We start from the raw sequence: 14,145 nt of genomic DNA, 5'->3' as shown, positions 1-14,145 counted from the left end.
ATTTCTGTTTTTCTCCATTTGGTTATGAGGTTTTTATGCCTTAATAAATGGTGAGTTTTTGTGAAGGGCCGATGTATAGCTGAGAAAAAGTTGTATTCCTTTATATTTCCAGTTTTCTCTAGAGGTGTATCATATCTAACTTTTTTAAGATTCTTTTCGTCTTGTTAACTTCTTTCTTACTTATTTTATGCATAGATTTGCCTAACTCTGAGATGGGAAAGTTGGGGTCACCACTTAGTATAGGATGACTATTTCCCTCTGTAAGTCACTTAACTTTTCCTTTAAGAAGTTGGATTTTGTATCATTTGGTGCATATTTGTTTAGTATTGCTATTACCTTATTTTAGTATGATACTTTTTGGGAAAATGTAGTTTACTTGCTTATTTGAATTAATTAGGTCTGTTTCTCTTTTGCTTTGTCTGAATTCATCATGATTGGTATCTCTATGTCTTGATCATTTTTTTCCCCACTGTAGCTTTTTATGGTCAGATTTTTTGCTCTTTTCACCAGCTTATTGCTTGATTTTATATTTATGTTAAAGTTGGTCTCTGTTTCCAAAGTGGTGGCAGCACAGAAATATAATGCGTGATGCTTCAGCCTTTTTCATGCTACTATTTTCAGAGCTAGTTCTGGGGGTTTGGAAGTTTTTAGTGGTTGCAAGGTAATGTGATGTGGGGATAGGAGTGGTCACTGCTCCTCTGGTCTGTCATTTTCTGTTCTGTAAAATCTTCGAAAACCTCCCTGAGCACAGTACTATGACCCTGTGTTTCTTGCCTCCTTTGCTGTATGGGGCACACTTCTGGCTGAGAAGTCTGGTATGAAACTGTAAAACTATATGGCTCAGAAGCATCATGCCACAAAGTGTTCTCAGCTTCTGATGTTGTATCCTCTTTAGATTCTCTTCCCCTCTTACCGTGGTAACCAGACTGGCTGCTAGACTCAAGCTGGGCCGAACTGAGGTACACTCTTGGCCCCATCTGCCTTCTAGCTGAATTTTCAGCAAAATCAGTAGATTCCAGAACAATGATCTGTTCTACCACCCGAGATTGCCCATGTTGCTGTGGTATAGAAGAGCAGACATTTCAGTAACTGTCTGGGTTCTCTCTCATAAAATAGCCTATCCCTGCTTTCATATATAATACAATATGCTGTGAGTAAAATCCAGCCTCTTCTAGAGGTTGCTGTTGGTATTTCCTTTCTTATCTCAACTGTAACTTCTCTCAGACATCTTTCCAGAACTCTAGGTCCTCCCCTCTGCAGCTTCTGTTTCTAGTCCTCACACAAACGAGTGCTTTTAGACCATTCCCTTGCTAGGGAGCAATAAGTGATCATCCCATCTTGGGGTAACCATTTCTTCCTCTAAAGCCCTTCTACCTTTAAATAAAGATCTTATACCCTGCGATCCTGTTCGTGATGCCAAATATATCTGTAAGGTAATAGTAACAATGTAGATGATAATTGTCAAAATGCCTATGTGGTTTTTTATCGCAAAGTATATGAGACTCTCCACATAGAAGGTAGAAGAAGTAAACCATTTATTCAGATACCAGAGAACCATATATCATAAGCCATCTACCCAATCCATCACAGCAGTAAAGTATTCGATACGTAATATCACAACATGGAGCCTTGCCATCCCAAAACCTATCTGACCCCCTGCTGGGGTCTTCTGTGTTGGTACCCAAACATGGGATCCTCAGCACTTAGTTCAACAAGTGCCCTTGAATAGTTTGGCTTTTGTTCCGTTTGAGTAATTCATTGAGCCTTACTAGGTGCTAAGTCCCAGGCCCAAACCCCTATTAGGTGTGGAACCTTAGTGGGTGTGGATTGGCAACTAAGGTGGGGCTAACTCCAGGGAGGGCCTAGTTTACATGTCTGGGAAAGCAGAGGCTTTTAGACCACTGTGGGTTTAAGTCTACCTCTTTGTGACGATTCTAGGTCACGTGGGTGAGGCGCATGTGTGACTCACCCCTGACGTTGAAAAAGATGTAAAAACCAGGAGTTGGCTGTCTGTTCTTTGGAGCTCTTTGCCGCAGCAGTGGTGGCGCATGACTCTAGGCCAGCCCTTGTTCTGAGCTCCCGGGCTGAACCTAGATGTTGGTAACTATGAATTGTATTGGGTCTGTCTGTTGATGCTTGTAATTTGTTTGTATTTTGCTCTGAAGTTCAGGGTGCTGGCTTTTTCCCCTGAACTAAGGAAATGATATTTGTATGCTGGATTAAAGTAAACCTGTCAACCCCTTCACCTTACTTTCCTTAGTTAAGCAGATCAAAAGAGCCTGTGCTGTTGGCAGCTTTCTGGGTGCTGGCTGTGGGTAGATCTTACACCCCCACAGAAGCTGCTAGCCGGATTGTGGAAACATCTTCCCTAAAACAAACTCACAATACAGGTGTCACAGTCTGTTCAGCTATCAGAAGTCAACTTTTGTTACCTCAGCTCTAATGGTCACAATGGCCATTAACAGCCATAACAGCGCTCGCGCTCTCTCTCTCTCTGTCTCTCTCTCCATTTCCTGTGACATAGCTCCATTCTCCTCTCAGAAAGCTCCTCCCATCACATGTGACTTAGGCTTCTGTATTATGAAGGCAGAATTTATGATTTCAAAGAGAATCATATATATGTCTGAATAGTTCAGAACCGTAGGATATAAGGAATTCTCTAAGTAGAAGGCAGAAGAATTAAAGCATTTATTCAAGCTCCAAAGTAAGAGACCCACGAACCAGTGTCCCCATTTTGATATTTTGATCAAAAGCTTCCAGGCCCAATAAATCCGCCTCACAAGAGTAACCAGGAGGTCACAGAAAAACATGATGGCATTAAACCAAATCATATTCATGCTTCCCTTCTCTGGTAAGAAGATTACCCACTGGCCTCAAGTCCTTGCTCAGCACTCCTCGGTCCGTGGGTCTACCGGCAGCTCCTGCTTCCGCTTTATCTTCTGCTTCGGCTGTAGCTGTCTTTGGCTCCAAGGAAAATCAATCTTCAAGCTGTCTTCTCTCTTCTTATAGAGTTTTTGACGTCATCAAGCATCTGAATGACCAGAGCTTAGGCTCTGGTGATTGGTTCTTGAGTTGGCCCCTCCCTTAGGACCCTAGGAGGTTCACATCCACATAGATTAGGTGAACACCTAATAGGGCATGGCTCTGGAGTTAACACCTCCCCTTAGCCAGCCCCACCTTGGGCCCCGCCCCAGTCACCAATCCACACCCACATAGGTTCCACACCTAATAGGGCTTTGGGCCTGGGGCTTAGCACCTAGTAAGGTTCAATGAAATACACTGAGTTACTCAAAGAAAACAAAAGTCATTTTGCTTACCAACACACTCCACCCCTTGTCATAGGATAAATAATTTAATCAGCCATGTATCCTAGAACATACGTTGACCCATTATACATTGTGATCCAATTACGCAGGAAACTAAAACATATCATTCACAGCAAAGCAAAACATATCATTCAGTGACATTCCCACATATTTGTTTACAACACAAACATGACCCACCCCTAGGTCCCAGCAAGATAATATCTTCAATCAATTATCCCTAAAACAATTGTCTTACAATTCTAATGTCCACCCCTAGATCTTTGTATCCATTACATAGGAAAGGGTTGTCAATAATACCATAACAATAAAATAATACAGAAGGATAATACAAAATAAGTACACAGAACAGTATCATCATTCACCCCCACTCGAACGATTGGGGCTCAAAATCTTGGGGTAAGGGGTGAAGGTCTCATTTTCCATAGCTTCTTCTTGCTGAAATTGGATGTAGAGCTGTCCCTGCCCCAAGAGTCCCATTCCAGAGGTCAGTTCTTTAGCAAGCTGGCAGGAATTCCAAGAATGCTTAGGCAGTCACCTGAAAGTGTAGGGTGCTTAAGCCTAAAGGAGACAGAACTAGCAACAAGGTTGACCAAGACAAAGAACAAAAGAGTAAGCAAGTATGGGCTATTATACTTCAAATAAAATCACCCCCATTCTGGTTGAGATTCCAATTATTCAAAAATTCGATCCCATAGCCTAACTCAGGTAGGAAATGTTTCTTTTCCAAGGGAACACAATAAGGAAACTAAGCTAGAAGGGTCCCATCCTAGATGGAGACTAGGATTGCCCTCCAGGCCTTTTTCCCCAGATACAAACTTTCACCTGTTAATCACACAAGATCACCTTCCCTCTGAGTGGCTTGTGGCATTTATCAGTATCAGCCATACTTCTGGAGTCCATGAATCTATTATTATAGTCCTATTCATGGTAAAATATGTGGTTCAGGGGTATGATTTGGTAATTATCTTCCCTGAATAGACAACTGTTACAGTGTTGTCCTTCCCATGGGAAGCCTTTGCAGCCTTTGGAATATCATCTGGCTTCTGTTTTACCCATACCTTAGCTCCCAATTTCAATCTTTCAATGGAGCAAGACCCTTTTGCTCCTCTAGTAGCTATTTTGGGCGGAGGGTCAGTTTTCACAAAGGGTATTTTTTCACAGGGGATAATAATCACTTGAACTATTCTATCATTTCTACAAAATTGTACAGGTTTTTCACCCAAATTTTGGAGTGTCACAACAATTTCTCTTTGATAATTAGAATCTATCACTCCAGCCAATACATGTACTCCTTGAGCTGCTAATCCTGGTTTAGGTAATATCCGTCCAAAATGATTCTTGGGGATTCTCATACATACCCCAGTAGGGGTTTTTCTTGTCTCTTTCCTATGCAGCCTAAAATTCTCTGTACAATGTAAATCATATCCTGCCTAACCAGGTGTTCCTGGGCATGGTGCTGGGACATCTTCCCTCACAGTCCACAATTCAATATTTTGGATCTCACGTGTTTGCTGTTCTCTAATCTGCAGATTTGGGGTCATCATTCTGGCTAGAGGTGTACTCCCTCCTAAGGGCCTATTATTCAAATTACGTAAGGCAATAGACAAATTATCCTGCCAATGTCGATATGAATTATTAGAGCTTAATTTTCTCAGCTGTTCTTTCAACAATCCATTCATTCTTTCAATTAGCCCAGATGCTTGTGGGTAATATGGAATATGATATATCCATTCTATATTATTCAACACACAATTTCTTTTCACTTCTTTGCCCTTGAAATGTGATCCATTGTCACTTTGAATCTGCGTTGGGGTTCCATAGTATAAACTTACAATATCTAGGGTTTTACAGGTGTTTTTCTGAGTTGTGTCTTTATAAGGACAAGCCACTAGTACACCTGAATAGGTGTCAACACACGTACATACATATTTACATCCTTTATCCTGGGGTAGTGGGCCAATATAATGTATCTGCCAAATTTGGGCTGGAACTTTTCCCCTCACTATTTCTCCAGTTACTATCCTAGGAAGAGTTCGTTCTTTTTCTAATTGGCATATACAACACTCCTCTGTTATTTGTTTTAACAATGCATGAGAGATACTGATACCTCGATCCTGTGCCCATCGATGGGTGGCCTGGACACCTAAATGGCCGGCGGTCTGGTGGACCCATTTTGCTAAGGCTGGGTCATCAGTTGGAGTCGGAGTAGGGACAATACATTCAGTAGCAATCTTTGCTAGTCGATTTGCATGTGTATTGTGCTCACATTCTAGTGTGGTCAGGGTCGCGTGAGCATCAACATGAAAAACTGACAAATCCGTAACCAAAGACATATCCCATATATTTTCCCATAACTCTTTACCCCAAACTTGTTTGCCATGAATCTCCCAATTCTGATTCCTCCATATAGGCATCCACATAGCTAATCCATTAGCTTCTGCCCATGAGTCAGTAAATATATGACACTGTCCTCCTTTTTCCATTTTAATGGCCTGATGCACTGCCATCAGTTCAGCATATTGGCTACTTCCACCTATCCCAGAACTTTCCAGAGCTCGCCTAGTACAGGCGTTATAGGCTACTGCTTTCCAATGTCTCTTCTGTCTCAAATATTTTGCTGTCCCATTGGTAAACCAAGCATATTTCTTCTGTTCTTCATTTAGTCCATCATATCCATTATTCCATTTCACTAAGGATGGTACCATCTGTTGCTTAGATTCAAGGGGTTTTTCATTCCTCTCAGTGTCAGTGTTTGCCACAGGTTCATGTAGAGCAGAAACTCTACTTTTGCCTGCTCTGTACCTATTCTGAATATACCTCTTCCATTTGATTATGCTTGCCTCTTGCACATGTCCAATTCTGTGAGAAGCTGGGGTACTCATTACCCAAGTCATAATTGGAATTCCAGGCCTTAATACCACTTCATGACCCAGAGTTAGTTGATCAGTCTCTACTAAAGCCCAATATGCAGCTAACAGCTGCTTCTCAAAAGGTGTATATTGCATTCCAGATGAGGGCAGTTTCCTTGACCAAAAGCCTAAAGGTACACTTCAGCTCTGTTGTTTTTGCCACAGACTCCAATTTGCATAGTCATCTTGTACCGTCACTTGTAACTCCACTGGCCCATTTTGCATAGGCCATAAGTCCAGAGCTAATTGTATAGCAGCCTTTGCTTCCTCAAAAGCTCTACTTTGTTCAAGTCCCCAATCAAATTCATATTTCTTTCTGGTGACTTTATACAAGGGTTTTAAAATCTGTCCCAAATGTGGGATGTGGTGTCTCCAATAACCAAACAGCCCTATGAACTTTTGGGCCTCTTTCTTATTAGTAGGGGTGGGAAAATCCTGGACTTTTTGTCGAGCTTGTGGGAGAATTTCTTGCAGTCCTCTATTCCACTGTATCCCCAAGAATTTTACAATTTGAGCTGGCCCTTGAACCTTTGCAGGGTTGATTTCCCATCCTTGCTTTTCATATGGTCAATTAATAGTGTCAAACTCTCCTCCACTTCTTTTATGTTCTTTCCCTGTATCATGATGTCATCTATGTGATGTGTAAGCTGTACACCAGGTAACTTTAATTCATCCAAATGCTCAGCTACAATCCTGTGGCAAATAGTTGGGCCATGAATATATCCTTGCGGCAGACGTGTAAATGTATACTGTTGGCCTTGCCAAGTAAAAGCAAACTGATTCCATTGTTTGGGGTCTATTGGGATCGTAAAGACGGCATTGGACAAATCAATAACTGCATACCAAGTCCCTTCATGTTTTTGTACTCTCTATTAAAGTAACCGTGTCTGGAACAGCAGCATACAAGGGAGGAGTCACTTTGTTCAGCTGTCTATAATCTACTGTCATCCTCCATGTCCCATCTGACTTTCGGACTGGCCAGACAGGGTTGTTCCATTGAGTAGTTGTAGGGACTAACACTCCTGCTTCAACACATTCTCTTATAGTGTTGGCAATTTCATCTTGCCCACCTGGCACATGATATTGCCTCAAAGTAATTACTTCAGAAGGTTTGGGCAAAGTGATTGGATCCATCTTTATTTTCCCCACTAAGACTGCATTAATGCCTATTTTCCTCACAGCAAATTGGTATTTCCCTTCAGGTAAATTTAAGGTCATACCCTTCAATATGTCTATTCCAATGATGTGTTCAGGAATAGGCACAATAAGCACACTATATTCTTTCTTGGGCAACTGTCCAATTTTCATCATCAATTTAACTTGTCTGGCTGATATTTCAGTCCCTCCTAGTCCTGTGATGGTAATAGGAGTTCCATGGCTGAACTTGTCTGGATTTCCATAGATAAGGGTAGCCTCTGCCCCAGTCAGGAGGACTTTCTAGATGGTGTTGATGAGCAGACTCTGGCCAGCTGTAGCTAAGGAGCCCTCCAGCTTGTAAACCCAGATGCTGAGACTTTGTTGAACTCTGGTAACTATGTATTGGGATTTGAATCCAACAAGGTCTGTCTGTTGATGTTTGTAATTTGTTTGTATTTTATTCTGAAGTTCAGGGTGCTGGATTTTTCCCCTGAACTAAGTGAATGCTGTCTGTATGCTGGATTAAAGTAAACTTGTCAACCCCTTCACTTTGCTTTCCTTAGTTAAGCAGATCAAAAGAACCTGTGCTGTTGGCAGCTTTCTGGGTGCTGGCTGTGGGTGGATCTTACACCCCCGCAGAAGCTGCCAGCCGGATTGTTGAAATAGCTTCCTGTGATGTAAGCAGGTCACATGGCCTATTAATGGGTGGAGAAGATCTTCAAATCTGAATTTCTTTTACAGTTCCTCATCCTTGGAGGGGAACAAAGAAAAAACTGAGTAACGATTTTTCTTGTATGTTTCTCTGGGAATTCCTTTCTTGTATAGATTGGATGAGATGGCTGCTATGATCCCTTCTATCCAATTTTGTGCAAATTTTTGCAGGCCATCATCAATTCATACAGTGGACTACTGAAAGAGCCTTCTTGTTGGAGTATCTGCTTCCAGACACCCCTGTTGTAGTCTCTCCTACACTCAGATCTCAAAATCATCTTCCTAAAGAAGTCTGTCTGCGTGCCCTCCCCCTCCACCCCTGCTTTTCTGCTCAATCAAATCCAGTGTCTCTCTATCAGTTAAGGATCAAATCTAAAATCTACTCTGGCATTCAAAACCTTTCATAAACTACCCACCCTCACCTTTCTAGTATCCTTACACCATACACACTTCACTTGTGCCCCCTTCACCCCTATGATGTACTCTTCCTACCAGGAACAGTGGCCTCCTTGTTATTCCTAGCACAAGATCCTCCATCTCCCAAATCTGGGCATTTCAGTGGCTGTCCTCCCCGCCTGAAATATTCTCTCCTCTCATCTCTACCACTTGATTTCTCTGGCTTTCTTCAAGTCTCAGCTAAAATCCCACCATGTAGAGGAAGCTTTTCCTTTTCTCGCAAATTTCTATCACCTTCCTCACGTTGTTTATTCCCAGTATTTCCTGTATATGGCTTCTTTGTTCACAGTAGTTTGAATGGTGACACCCCCATTAATGTGTGAGCTCCTAAGAGAGCAGGGACTGTCTTACAGTTCTTCACATTTCCACATAGTAAGCAGCTTTAAAAAATGTGTGTTGTCTGAATTGAACCTGATTGGCTGCTGTTTCCCGTGATGTAGCTTCCTGGTCCTCTAAGGGCATAAAAAGTCCTACCAATGGGCAGTCAGGACCTCTCAAACTTGGGGGATTCCTGAAGACCACTCAATTCCTCATACTCTTCCCTAACACCCTGTTCTGATAACCAGATGTGTTTTTATGTGAAGAGAAGGGCCTTGACCAGAGAAGCTGTGTCACTATATTGTTGTATTTCTGTGCGGTGTTAGCTAAAAGTAATACTGCTACTGTTAAGTGTCCAATGACTTCCCAGTACCTCATTTCATCCAAGCACTGACTCTGAATTAAGAAATTCCTGGTGTTCAAGCTTCCTCCAACAGCCTGGCACAAGAGAGATACCCAGAGACTCCTTGATAGACTGACACTGTCCAGAGGAAGCCTCCTCCTGACTGTAGAGCCTGCAAGAACAAAATTTTTGTTGTATATTAGAGTCGGAGAGGAAGATAATTCATAACAACAATTGTATATAAGAAAGTGTGTGGAGAATTGGGAACACTATTCTTAGGCTCAAAAAATTTGAGGAAGAGCAGAGCTGATGATCAACCAAATCTGAGTTAGGCATTTCCTTGTTTATTAGATTTTAAGTCAAATTGCTTTAGAACATAAGCCATTTGTTGAGCACCTACTGAATGTTCAGTATAATGTTAGTGTGTGTAGAGGAGTGGTGGTTTCCATCAATTTTTTCAGGACCAAGTGAATTGGTAATTAAGGAGGACTTTTAGCACTTGTTCAATCACGTGCCCTTGAAGAGTTTGGCCTTTGTTTCCTTGATTAAATTAGGAGTCCTTGCTGACCTCCTTGCCTCAAGGGAAAGCCTAGTTTACATGGGTTTGAGTGACATGTTTGTGGCATCGGGGGTTTTAGACCACATGGGTTTAAGTTGCATTTTTGTGACACTTCTAGGTCATGTGGGTGAGTTGCATGTGTGACTCACCTTTGACCCTGAACAAGATATATAAACCCAGGGGTTGGTGTTCTCCCTTGGGGGCTCTCATTCTTGGAGGTGTGTTGATGTGGAGACTCTGGGAAACTGTAGTTAAGAGCCCTCCAGCTTGTAAACCTGGAGGTTGGGATTTTGTTAAACCCTGGTAAATATGCATTGATATTTGAATCATACAAGGTTTGTCTGTTAATGTTGATAATTTGTTTGTATTTGTTCTGAAGTCCAGGGTGCTGGCTTTTCTCCCTGAACTAAGTGAATGATATTTGTATGTTCTGATTAAAATAAGATTGTTAACCCATTAACATTACTTTCCTTAGTAAAGCAGATCAAAGAACCTGTGTTGGCAGCATTCTTGTTGTTGGACTTGTGTTGGTCTTTCACCCCCACAACAGCTGGTAGCCGAATTGTTACAACACCAAGTTAGAATCTCACCTTCTAAAAGAAGCCTTTCCTGGACCTCCTTATCTTTAGGGTCATGCTTCTCTTGCTTATTTCCAGTTCATCCTGTATGTTGTTTGTTTGCAATTCAGCTGTTTATACATTGCCTTGCCTATTAGCCTGTGAGTTCCTTGGGAAAAAAAGGTTGTCTTTTGCTTTTCTTTTTTTTTTTCTAAGTGCCTGGCACTTAGTAGGCACTTTATAAATGTTTATTGACTGAGTGACTGACACATCTTAAGTTTTCTTCGTGCTCAAATGACATGAATTTTAGCCTCTTTGCCACGCTGTACATCCTATCTGGATAATGTACAGCTCATATACTGTCTCTCTTATTGGATGATCCCCGTCTTAGTTGACTGCCCCATCCCACACAGGTACAACGAGGTGTAGCTGCTACTACACCCAGGATACTAACACTAGTTGAAGAACCCTCCCTCCTGCGTTTCCCTTCACAATCAGCAAGTAGACTTCCTTTCTATGTGAAGGCAGTTAAATGGCACAGCAAGAACACTAGTTACAAAGCATTTACCCCAAAGCCTTGCATATGCACTGGAGGACCTGGATCCTAATGCCCTTTCTCTGAGGAATGTTTCCACTAGATCTGAAAGGACTTCTCTTTTGCATTTCAGTAATTCTGGTTTTACCCCTTTTGCACCCTTCAGCGTAGACTGGTTGAAGTCAAAACTGGGCACACTATTACAACAAAAGGAAGAATAATCTTCCAGACTTGAAACTCTATTCATCAATCAGTCAACCATTATTAAGCACCTACTGTGTGCCAGGCACTGTGCTTACCTCTTTTACAAATATGATCTCGCTTGATCCTCCCAACAACCCTGTGATGCAGATGGTATTCTTCTCCCCACTTCACAAGTAAGACAGACGGTTGCCATCCCTTGTTTAACATCACACAGCTAGTCAGTTCCTGAAGCCATATCTGAACACAGGTCTTCCTGATTTGAGGGCCAGTGCTCCAGAGGGATATTGAAGTCTCTTGTCATTTCTCTATTACTATCTATATCTTCTGGTAGGTCAGTTAATGTTTCCTTTATGAATTGAGATGCTAAGGGAGTATAAAAGTTTGTTGGTAGTGATAATGATTTACTGTTTGGAATTATGCAAATTATACAAATAAATTATGCAAATAAAGTGAATAAATGTCCATGCTCATTGAATCGGAGACTCCATTAGTGGCCTTCTACCCCAAGGAAACCATGATAGAAAGACCCCGAAATGTTTATAGTAAGGACTTTTACGTTGACAAGTGGAAACAAATAGATACCTATGACTAATGTGGAATGGCTAAACAAATTGTGATACATGAATGTAATGGAGTATTTCTTGTGCTGTGAGAATTCATGTACCTGATGAACACAGAGGAGCATGGAAAGATCTATATGAGCTGATGCTGAATGATGTAAGCAGAGCCAAGAAAAAAATGTACACAATAACAACAATGGAAACAGAAACAAAACACCAAAATTCAAAAGTAAATGTAACAAAATCATGAAGATCAAGCATGAGTCAAACTATGAGAAAAGAGAATACATCCCCATTGTTTCAACAATTGGGCTAGCAGGTGCAGTGGGGGTGAAAGACCAACACAAGCCCAACAACAAGAATGCTGCCAGCACAGGTTCTTTTGATCTGCTTTACTAAGGAAAGTATTGTTCCAGGGGTTAACAATCTTATTTCAAACCAACATACAAATATCATTCACTTAGTTCTGGGGAAAAAGCCAGCACCTTGAACTTCAGAGCAAATACAAACCAATTACAAACACACATTATAAACAGACAAATACAATTCATTGTTCCCAAGAAACCATCAACATCTGAGTTCAGGAGCTGAGGAGCTCATAACGACAGCTGGCCCAGAGTCCCGGCCAACTTCTCCTGTGGCTCAGAGCCCCAAGGGAGAATGCAAACCTCTGGGTTTATATATATCTTGTTCAGGGTCAAAGGTGAGTCACACATGCAACTCACCCACATGACTTAAAAGCGTCACAGAAATGTGACTTAAATTCAAGTGGTCTAAAATCCTCTGATGTCACAAACATGTCACTGAAACCCATTTAAAGTAGGCTTTCCCTTGAGGCAAGGAGGTCATCAAGGACTCTTAATTTAATCAAGGAAACAAAGGCCAAACTTTTCAAGGGCAGTTGATTGAATAAGTGCTAAAAGCCCTCCTTAATTACCAGTACACCAACCTACCATTTTGTGGAGATAAGAGTACATAGGCATTATGGATTGCAGGTGTTTTCAGATTTTTTCAATGTATCAATCAGTTGTGCTGAATTATTTTTTTCTCATTAAAAATACTTTTGGTCATATCAGATGATTCTATGGGAGGGACAAGGGAAGGAATATTTAGTTTAACTAAGGTGATGTAACAAAAAAAACCCAGTGAAAACACTATTTTAAAAAGAAAGAAATTATAACAAATATCATTAAAAAAAAACAAGTGATGTGGAAAAAAATGTTTATGGAGTAAAAATTTAAGAATTATTGGACAACCTGAAAGCTATGCTGTACAAAAGAGCCTAGATATAATATTTCAGGAAATCCAACAAGAAAACTTTCTAGACCTCTTAGAAGCAAAGAGGAAATGGAAAGAATCTACAAGTCACTTCCAGAAAGGACCCTCAATTATGAAAACTCCCAGGAACAATACAGCCAAAATGCTGAGTTTACAGGTTAAGGAAAAAAATATTGCCATCATTTTGTAAAGGACAGATTCAAGTACAAAAGAGCCACAGTCAGGAATACACAGGATTTTCAGCCATTCCCCTAAAGGAGCTGAGAGCTTGAAATATGATATTTCAGAATACAAAGAATACAAGTTTACAAACAACATAATTTATCTAGGCAAATAGTATAATCTCAAAGGGGAATACAGGGACTTTTATTGAAATGAAAGAGTTCCAAACATTCCTGATGAAAAGCCTCAAGCTGGTTAGAGATTTCCATGTGTAAACTCAGCATTCAACAGAAGGCAGCCCAGGCTCCCAGGTAGAAACTTGTCTAAGTCCACTTCTGGGACTAGAGTACCATCAGTGATCCACTCCCCAGAATCATCATGAAAACATAGAGACCTAAGGAGAGTAATAAGGTGGAAGGTGGATGCCAAAAGAGGGAGAGGGGTGGATTCTGCTGATCCCAAGGGCTTTCTCCTTGGTGGTTGGGAGCCCTCAACCTAAGGACAGACCATGTGGACATAGAAAAGACCATTGGAGAGGGAAGAAGGGTTATCTTGACTTTGAGGGCATAGCCAATCAAATAAGCATTTATTAAGTGGTTGTTGTGTTTGTATCATTCACTGTAATCAAGTAAAAATCCTTTGTACTTTTTTTATTCACCAGGTAAAAATAAATATTTTCATTAGATTTGTTGTTATTAGTCTGATTACTCACATGCAAGTTTAAGGTCCTAAACCCTTTCTTTGTGGAGCCAAAATGATGTCCCCTGGGGAAACCATGGCTTGGTACAAAAAGTGCTCTGGGAGGCAGAATTGTAATCCCAAAAGAACTTTGGCTGCTATGGAGTCAGAGGACCTGGTTACAAAATCTTCCCCTGAGGCTTAGTACCTGTGTGACTCTGGGCAACAACTTAACCTTGTTGGGCCTCAGTTTCTTCTCACCTGGCTAGGAGGAGATCACTGAGGTCACCAGAGTGTCTGGGATGATGTTTGTTCCCTTCTCTGATGCATGTCTCACAGCAACAGCCGCTTCCTTTATGTGTCTTCTTGTGCATACTGTACTGTAGTCAGTATCTATATTTCTCTTTCTCTA

Source organism: Trichosurus vulpecula (genome assembly GCF_011100635.1).
Source record: "Trichosurus vulpecula isolate mTriVul1 chromosome X unlocalized genomic scaffold, mTriVul1.pri SUPER_X_unloc_5, whole genome shotgun sequence".
Taxonomy (NCBI): Eukaryota; Metazoa; Chordata; class Mammalia; order Diprotodontia; family Phalangeridae; genus Trichosurus; species Trichosurus vulpecula.
This window is presented reverse-complemented; position numbering follows the sequence as displayed.